The sequence below is a fragment of the Nycticebus coucang genome, chromosome 3 (assembly GCF_027406575.1).
Source record: "Nycticebus coucang isolate mNycCou1 chromosome 3, mNycCou1.pri, whole genome shotgun sequence".
NCBI classification, from domain to species: domain Eukaryota; kingdom Metazoa; phylum Chordata; class Mammalia; order Primates; family Lorisidae; genus Nycticebus; species Nycticebus coucang.
In genome coordinates this window covers 34,612,282-34,619,464 of record NC_069782.1, presented here as the reverse complement: position 1 = coordinate 34,619,464, position 7,183 = coordinate 34,612,282, and the positions used below count along the sequence as shown (strand labels likewise).

General features: G+C 40.1%; 1 non-coding gene across 1 annotated transcript; it reads right to left on the bottom strand.

Annotated features, from left to right (window-relative positions):
• Positions 1–6,751: 6,751 nt before the first annotated feature.
• Positions 6,752–6,858, bottom strand: LOC128582689 (U6 spliceosomal RNA). The gene has a single exon (XR_008379136.1). It is a non-coding gene; the product is annotated as a U6 spliceosomal RNA (small nuclear RNA).
• Positions 6,859–7,183: the final 325 nt, after the last annotated feature.

The following is a 7,183-nucleotide window of genomic DNA, read 5'->3' as shown; positions in this document are numbered from 1 at the left end:
ATCCTAATAACAAAAGATTTCAGTTTTTAAAGCTTACTTCATGGATTCTCCCTTATGTTGTTAGAGACTCTCCAATATCGGATGCTGTCTTCTTTTATACAGATGCCAGCAAACATGGTAAAGTTGGATATACAGATGGCAATACTTTCAAAGTTGTTCAAAGTCCTTATACCTCGGTTCGAAAAAATGAAATATATGCTATTTTTGTTTTACTTCAAGACTTTCCTTGTGCAATAATTGTGGTTACAGACTCTCATTATGCCTGCATAGCTATTAGAAAGATAGAAACAGCAACCACCACTTCCCCTGATAAGATTTCTTCTCTCTTTCTATCTATTCAGGCACTTACAAGGCATCGTACTCACCCTATCTACATAACTCATATCAGAGCACACACCATTCTACCAGGTCCAATGACCTCATTGAATGCAAAAATAGATCGGGCCCTTATTGGTACTGTGCAAAAAGCTTCTACCTTTCACTCTTACACACACACTAATGCAAAAATTCTCCATAAGAAATTTCAACTTACAAGAATTCAGTCTCAGCAGATTCTTTCTAACTGTCCTTCTTGTTCCAGGATACACTTACCTCCCTTTTCTGAGGGAACGGAGAAGCAGCAAATCAGATATGGTAGATGGATGTGACCATTGTCTCATCCTTTGGTAGATTGAAACATGTTCATCATTCTATAGATACTTTCTCTCATTTCTCTTGGGCTACTGCTTTACCGGGAGAAAGGACACAGCATGTCATTCAACATTTGTTAGAGTGCTTTAATATTATGGGTCTCCCTAAATCTATTAAAACTGATAATGCACCTTCTTATTCTACTCACAAATTAAATACCTTCCTATCTTTTTTGGAATATTCACTTATCTCATGGCATTCCTTACAATTCTCAAGGACAAGCCATTATTGAGCGACATGATAAAACATTGAAAGATATGTTAGATAAACAGAGAGGGGGAGAGGATATCCTCCCCTTGAATAATAGTCCTAAGCATATGCTCACTAGAGCTCTTTCACTCTCTATTTTCTGAATCTCAGCAATGACGGAAAGACATCTCTCATTTATCCACCATCCTCTCCAATACATCAAACTATTTTTTATAGAAAACCTGACATGTCAGAGTGGAAGCCTGATAACGTACTGCATTGGGGTCAAGTTTTTGCCCATATTATTACAGAACACCAAGAGAAGCAGTGGTTACCAGCCCACTGGATTAAGCCTCGACACGACCAGGAAACCTTGCCAGCACCTTAACAAATTTGTTTTCACTAACTTTTCTTTTATTCACAGGACTTTTGGAGGCTAGGTAATTTCATGATAGAGAAACCCTGGATCAATCTCCTCTGTGGGAACTCTAGCTGCCTCTCCCATACCACCGTCCATCTTCAGCAGGAAGCAGTTAAGAGCAGTCAGCGTCCTATTTCCCTAAGAGGCAGTTGGAGCTTCTATGCAGAGTGGGAAGATTGACACAGGATTTCATTATTCTTGGCTGAATAACAAGCCCCAGGTGAGTTTAGTATGCATCTTGTAAACCTTTGAAGAGTAAGACAACAAAGACCTCGAACAGCAGGCTTTAAGGTAATGGTCATACTGGTATGGGCTAGGGTAAGAGAATTTCACTTGTTGGATTTACATTTGTTTCAGTTGAGCACCTGATTTTTATTTAAATTTATACTGCTCTTTGGAAAGGTTCTTAGTTTAGTACAGCCATTTCCCCACCTAACGTTAACTTTGGGTGGTGGTTTTCCCAAGGAAGCGTCATGGACCCTATGGGTCAGCCCATAGCACGTAGTTGGGTGGTGATTAGCACAAAGGGGACATGTTTTCCCCTATGCCTAGTTTGACTAAAATAGTTTCCCTTATACCCAGATTAGTTCCATTGGTGTAATTCTGTGTTATACTTATTTGCTTTTTTGTTTCTTTTACTTAGCAGGAAGGAAAGCTCCTCAGGGAGGAGAACAACTGAAATAACCAATGACAGATTTTTTCCCTTGTCTATCCAGAAATGTCTTTAATACACTAGAGGGGGGAAAGGTAGAGGATGCCAAGTGCCAGACGACCTCTGGGCAAGATGATTTGCAGCTGTGGAACGGATCTTCAGGTGATTTGTCCACAGGTGCTCCTTGCGGAGAAAGAGCCTGAGCCCATGGTGAACCTTAGGCATGTAATCATTATCTAATACTCCCCTCCACTGTCTTGTGCTGTGTCAATAAAAGGCTACTGTGGAGGTTGCTTGGGGCTATCCTGCAAGCAAGGTTAGCCCACCTCCTGCAAGCTTGTACTTCTAATCTGCCTCATTTCTGGTTCCTTCCTGCAGTGATCAAGTCCAGGGCCATAGAGGCCACTGGGGGCTGTGACACTTTAGAATTAAATTTCTATGTTTTCTTCCATTCTATTTACCTTATTTGCCATCCAAATTCTGAATTTGATTTCTGACATTGCAGCCATTTGTGTATGAATGGCATCTTCAGTTGTATCTCCTTTGTCATTTCTTGGGGGAAGGGGGAGGTTGATCTACTCTGATTATTCATGATGCCCGAGTTCTTCTGTTGGGTCCACACCATGTTTGTTTTCCACTGTTTGGTTATTAGAACTGGTAGGGTGAGATAAATTGGAGTTCTCAGGTAGTAGAGATAGCCCCTTACCAAAGTGCTAGGTTTGTAATTGTGGCTTATCTCCTACAACCTTACAAAGGCCCCTTTCAGAGTTTTGGCCAGAGACTCTGAGGACCTACTTGGTGAGAATGTACAACCTAGCTTTGTTTTCATATCAGCCAACCTCTACCCTATCCTAAGAAACCACAGTATTAGGTTTAAATCTTGACTGTGAAGAGATATGAACAGCTGTGGAACCCAGCCCGCACCCTTCAGTTCTTTTCTGCTACCAAAGCTTCAAAGGTCAACCTTAGAATGTCCCTGAGTGGACAGCCACAGGGTTCCAATTAAATTGTCTCAGGCAGTGCAAGCCATGCTCAACAGAGTGTTTCAAGGGTCTCCAACAGAACAATTAGAGCCAGGGATCCACACTCCCACCCGTCACACTCCATCCACACTGTTGTCTGATTCTCTGGTCACAAGCCCAGTTGGAGCCAGGGACCACACCTCCACCCATAGGTCTCAGTCCACAGCCAGCTAGCCTTTGCTTCAAACAAGCAGGAAGCAAAAGACCTGCTTTTACTGGTCTCATTGGAGAGAGCTGCTAAACTTGGACCAGTTGGTATCAGGGATCAGTCCCCACATGCCAGTGTCAGTCCACGGTCTGGCAAGCCTCTGTTTCGAGGCTCTGTTGGAGTCAGGGCACTGGGCCTCGCCCTCTGGTCTCAGTCTACACTCAACTAGCCTCTGCTTGCCAGACCAGTTGGAGTCAGGGGACCACACCCCCACTTGCCAGTTTCAGTCCACTGCCTGGCAAGCCTGTTTGCAGATTCTGTTAGAGTCAGGGCACCACACCACACAGGTCTCAGTCCTCTCCTGGTAAGCCTCTGCTCACCAGCCCCACTGGAGACAGGGGACCATGCCCTAGCTCTCAGGTCTTGGTTCACACCCAGCAAGCCACTGCTCAAGGGGACGGTTCTGTTGGAATCAGAGGACCACGCCCTTGTTCTCTGGTCTCAGTCCATGCCTAGCAAGCTTCTGCTCACAGGCCCAGCAGGGGCTGGGGACCAGCCCTGTCTGCTGAACTCAGTGCACATGGGACAACCCCTCTCTTATCAGAGCCAGGGGTTCTGCACCCAGTCCCACCAGACACAGCCTAAACTGAGAGTAAACACCACTACTGGTGAGGCATAGTCATAACCAGGGGACTGGCCCTCCTCCTGCTGAGTGTCCCTTTCTTCCCACACCCTCTTTCTTCCCCGGTAGTCACAGATTTTGTCCTGATGGTTGCTGGTCCACACTATGCCCAGATCTCTCAGGACAAGACCAAACACTCTGTGCTCTATAGGGGGCAGAACTTCAGACTGCTATGCGAGTGGGATAGGGTGGACTGGGAGTTTGGACTTGTGGGGGAAAATATCTTTTCAATTTTATGCCTGGTGGGATGGTGTTTAGGTTTATAAGTGGGCCATCCCTGGACAAAGAAACCTGGAGTTTAGTGGCTCTCTCCAGTGAGACAAAATGAGAGGTCTTTTGTTCCCTGCTTGTTTGCCGATAGCCTGCAACAGGCCTCCTGCTTGGAGGAAGGTCTCCCATCCTCCAGTTGGTAGGCTTTGTACCTGTAATTTGTTTTCTTGAATGCTCTTCCTTGTAGTTAAAAGCTTGCTGAACTTCTTTCTTAGCTCAGCTCCTCACCTTTGGTTTCACAGAGTCTGATTCTGTCCAGTTTTTCTTCCTCTGGTCAGGAACCTCTGCCGAGGGTTGCTACCAGTTGGCCATCTTCCCAGAATGGGTTATCCTGTTCTTATTTTTCATGTTACCAGAATTTTCTGTTGATTTCTCCTTATGTGTATTTTCTTCTTTTTCACGTTCTTCCCCTACTTATCCTTCACCCAACTTCCTTCACTTTAAATTCCCTTTTCTCTATGCTTAGATGCTGAAGTGGCCTTTTGGTATAAGGTCAAAATGAAGAGAGAAGCAAAAAGTGAGAAGGGAGAAAGGAAAGAAAAAGATTAAAAAGGAGGTAGCAGTTGGGCGGCACCTGTGGCTCAAGGAGTAGGGCGCCGGTCCCATATGCCGGAGGTGGCGGGTTCAAACCTAGCCCCGGCCAAAATAAAAAAAAAAAAGGAGGTAGCGGAAAGTTAAAAATTGAAAGAAAGGAAAGAAGAGGGACAGAAAGAGACACAGGAGAAATGGTGGTGTTGGGCAGGACTTGGAGGGTGGGCCGGGTGGATCCCTTGAAATAAGGAGATCCTTGCTAGCCTGGACAAAAACAAGACACCAACTCTGTGAATTGAAAAAAAAAAAAAAATGAGCAGTATGTCACATTGAGGACCTATCAGTACTCTTCTTCCAAAGACCAAAGCTACAAGGACACCCTAGATAATAAGATTAAGATTTCCTTAAGCCTGACTAATGCTGTGACTCCCACCCCAGTTCAAGCCTCAGAGGGAGGCTCTTTGCCATAAATAAAATACAAAATAAAATATAATAAAGCATATAAGGGAAAAGAAAAAGTTATATGAAGAAAATGAAAAATAAAATTATATAGGATAAAAAATGATCTTAGTAATTGTATCCTTTCATGTGGGAAAGATAAGAAAAACAGCAAAATATCTACCAAAAGAGAACAAAGGAAAGAAATAAAAAGGAAAGAAAGAATAAAAAGAGCTTAAAAAACATGGAAGGAATGAAGGAGGAGCTCTTGCTATTGTAGAAAGTAAAAATGTAAAAGTAAAAACACAATGAAACTAAACACAACAAATATGATTAGGTTTAAAGGCAATGATGCCGCTGTTTACAATGGTAAGTAGAGCACTGGAAGGATATCATGTCATGTGGTGGTAGAGATTCATAAAATATTATCATGCTGCTTATCAAATACCCGATAGATAGAAAGGTGACCACATGTTTAGAATTAAATGCAAAAAGTATATACTTAAATTTTACATGTAAAATTTGTAAAATTTAAGACAAAGTCAATCTCTGAGAATAAGAAGTGAGTTTTTAAGAACTTAAGCATTATTAAAGAAATTGGACTTACAGACATGTTATCACTTTATCATTTGTATTATTTTTCTTTATCCTCCATTGCACATATTCATTTGTGTTTCTTCTAAAATGTTGAATTTTATTATGATCAATGTTAAATTTATCCATCTTATTTATAGGTATTCTCATGTTCAGTTTGCTACTTTCTGCTATGTGGTAATATTTCTAAAGATGACTTTGCAATCTCTTCATACTCTTCAATTAAACAGACAAAGCAGGAAGGGTCTTATCTCAAGTTTGACTACAAAATGAATTATCCCCAAAGTATAAATTCCAAATTAATGATAAAGAGAATGTAGATATTTGGTGTATGATATTTCAGTGTGTATATAGTATGCTACCACAGGTTTTAAAAATAAAATTTGAATAAACATTTGGAGAATGACCTAAAGTTCTTTCATGGCTCTCTGGAATTCTATGCCATATCTTCTGGTATAAATATTCTGCTAGGGCCGTCTTTCAAATTATAAAATATCTAGATTCTGATTTTTTTGATTTTAATAAATCTAAATTGCAAAAATAAATAACTAAAGCATAACTTATAACTAGTCCTTGATTTACCTCATTTCCCATAATTCCAGCCTTGTAAATAATTGTAGTTTTTATATTGAACTTTCATATTAGATAAGTCTCTGAATTTTCAAAACAGTTGAAATAGATGAGGAATTTAATATGACAAGGGTTTAGTAAGCTCTAAAGAACAGCAAATTTTCTTCCTGACTGTATGCCTAATACTTTTGGAAGGCATTGAACATTGCCTGCGGCCACAAACATTGAACTTTCAGTTCAAAATGCAAAAATACATATTACACAATTTGTCATATGTGCTTGCTTTAAAATAAAAGAAAACTCATTGACGTTTTCCTCATTAATGTATCTACTACTTTGATTCAAAAGACTTGAGTCATTATATAAAATGATTTGCTGATATATGTAATCATAATGGGCATCAATACTGGAAACTTGAGAGTAATTTAGTTTTACTTTTCATTCTAAGTCATTCTAAAGTAAAAGTAAGCAAAGACATAACTTTCCAAACTTATTAGTCCCATTTATATTTCTTCATTTCTTTCTTTTTTTCAATTTGAAAGCAAAAAATACGGAATGCTTCACGAATTTATGTGTCATCCTTGCGTAGGGGCCATGCTAATCTTCTCTGTATCGTTCCAATTTTAGTATATGTGCTGCTGAAGCGAGCACTATTTCTTCATTTCTTATTCTAATATTACCATGAAAAATTTAGCATGTTTATAACTTTTATAAGAAAGATTTATCTGACAAGTAAAAATTTTTAAATATCTACAATAACCATCTGCTGCTTCTTTCCCAAACATAATTTTTTTGCTTAATAAGAGATTCACCTTATCTTTTGCAATGAAAAATTTTCATTTTGTGAGCATGAACCAAATCTTTACTTCTGAAACTCAAATTCTTTTGCTAATGGCTTGCTATTCTATTTCACTTCTAAGAGCTGGCCAGTGCCTTATGTCTATTCAAGTCAGACTATTCTGATGGCTACTTTGAT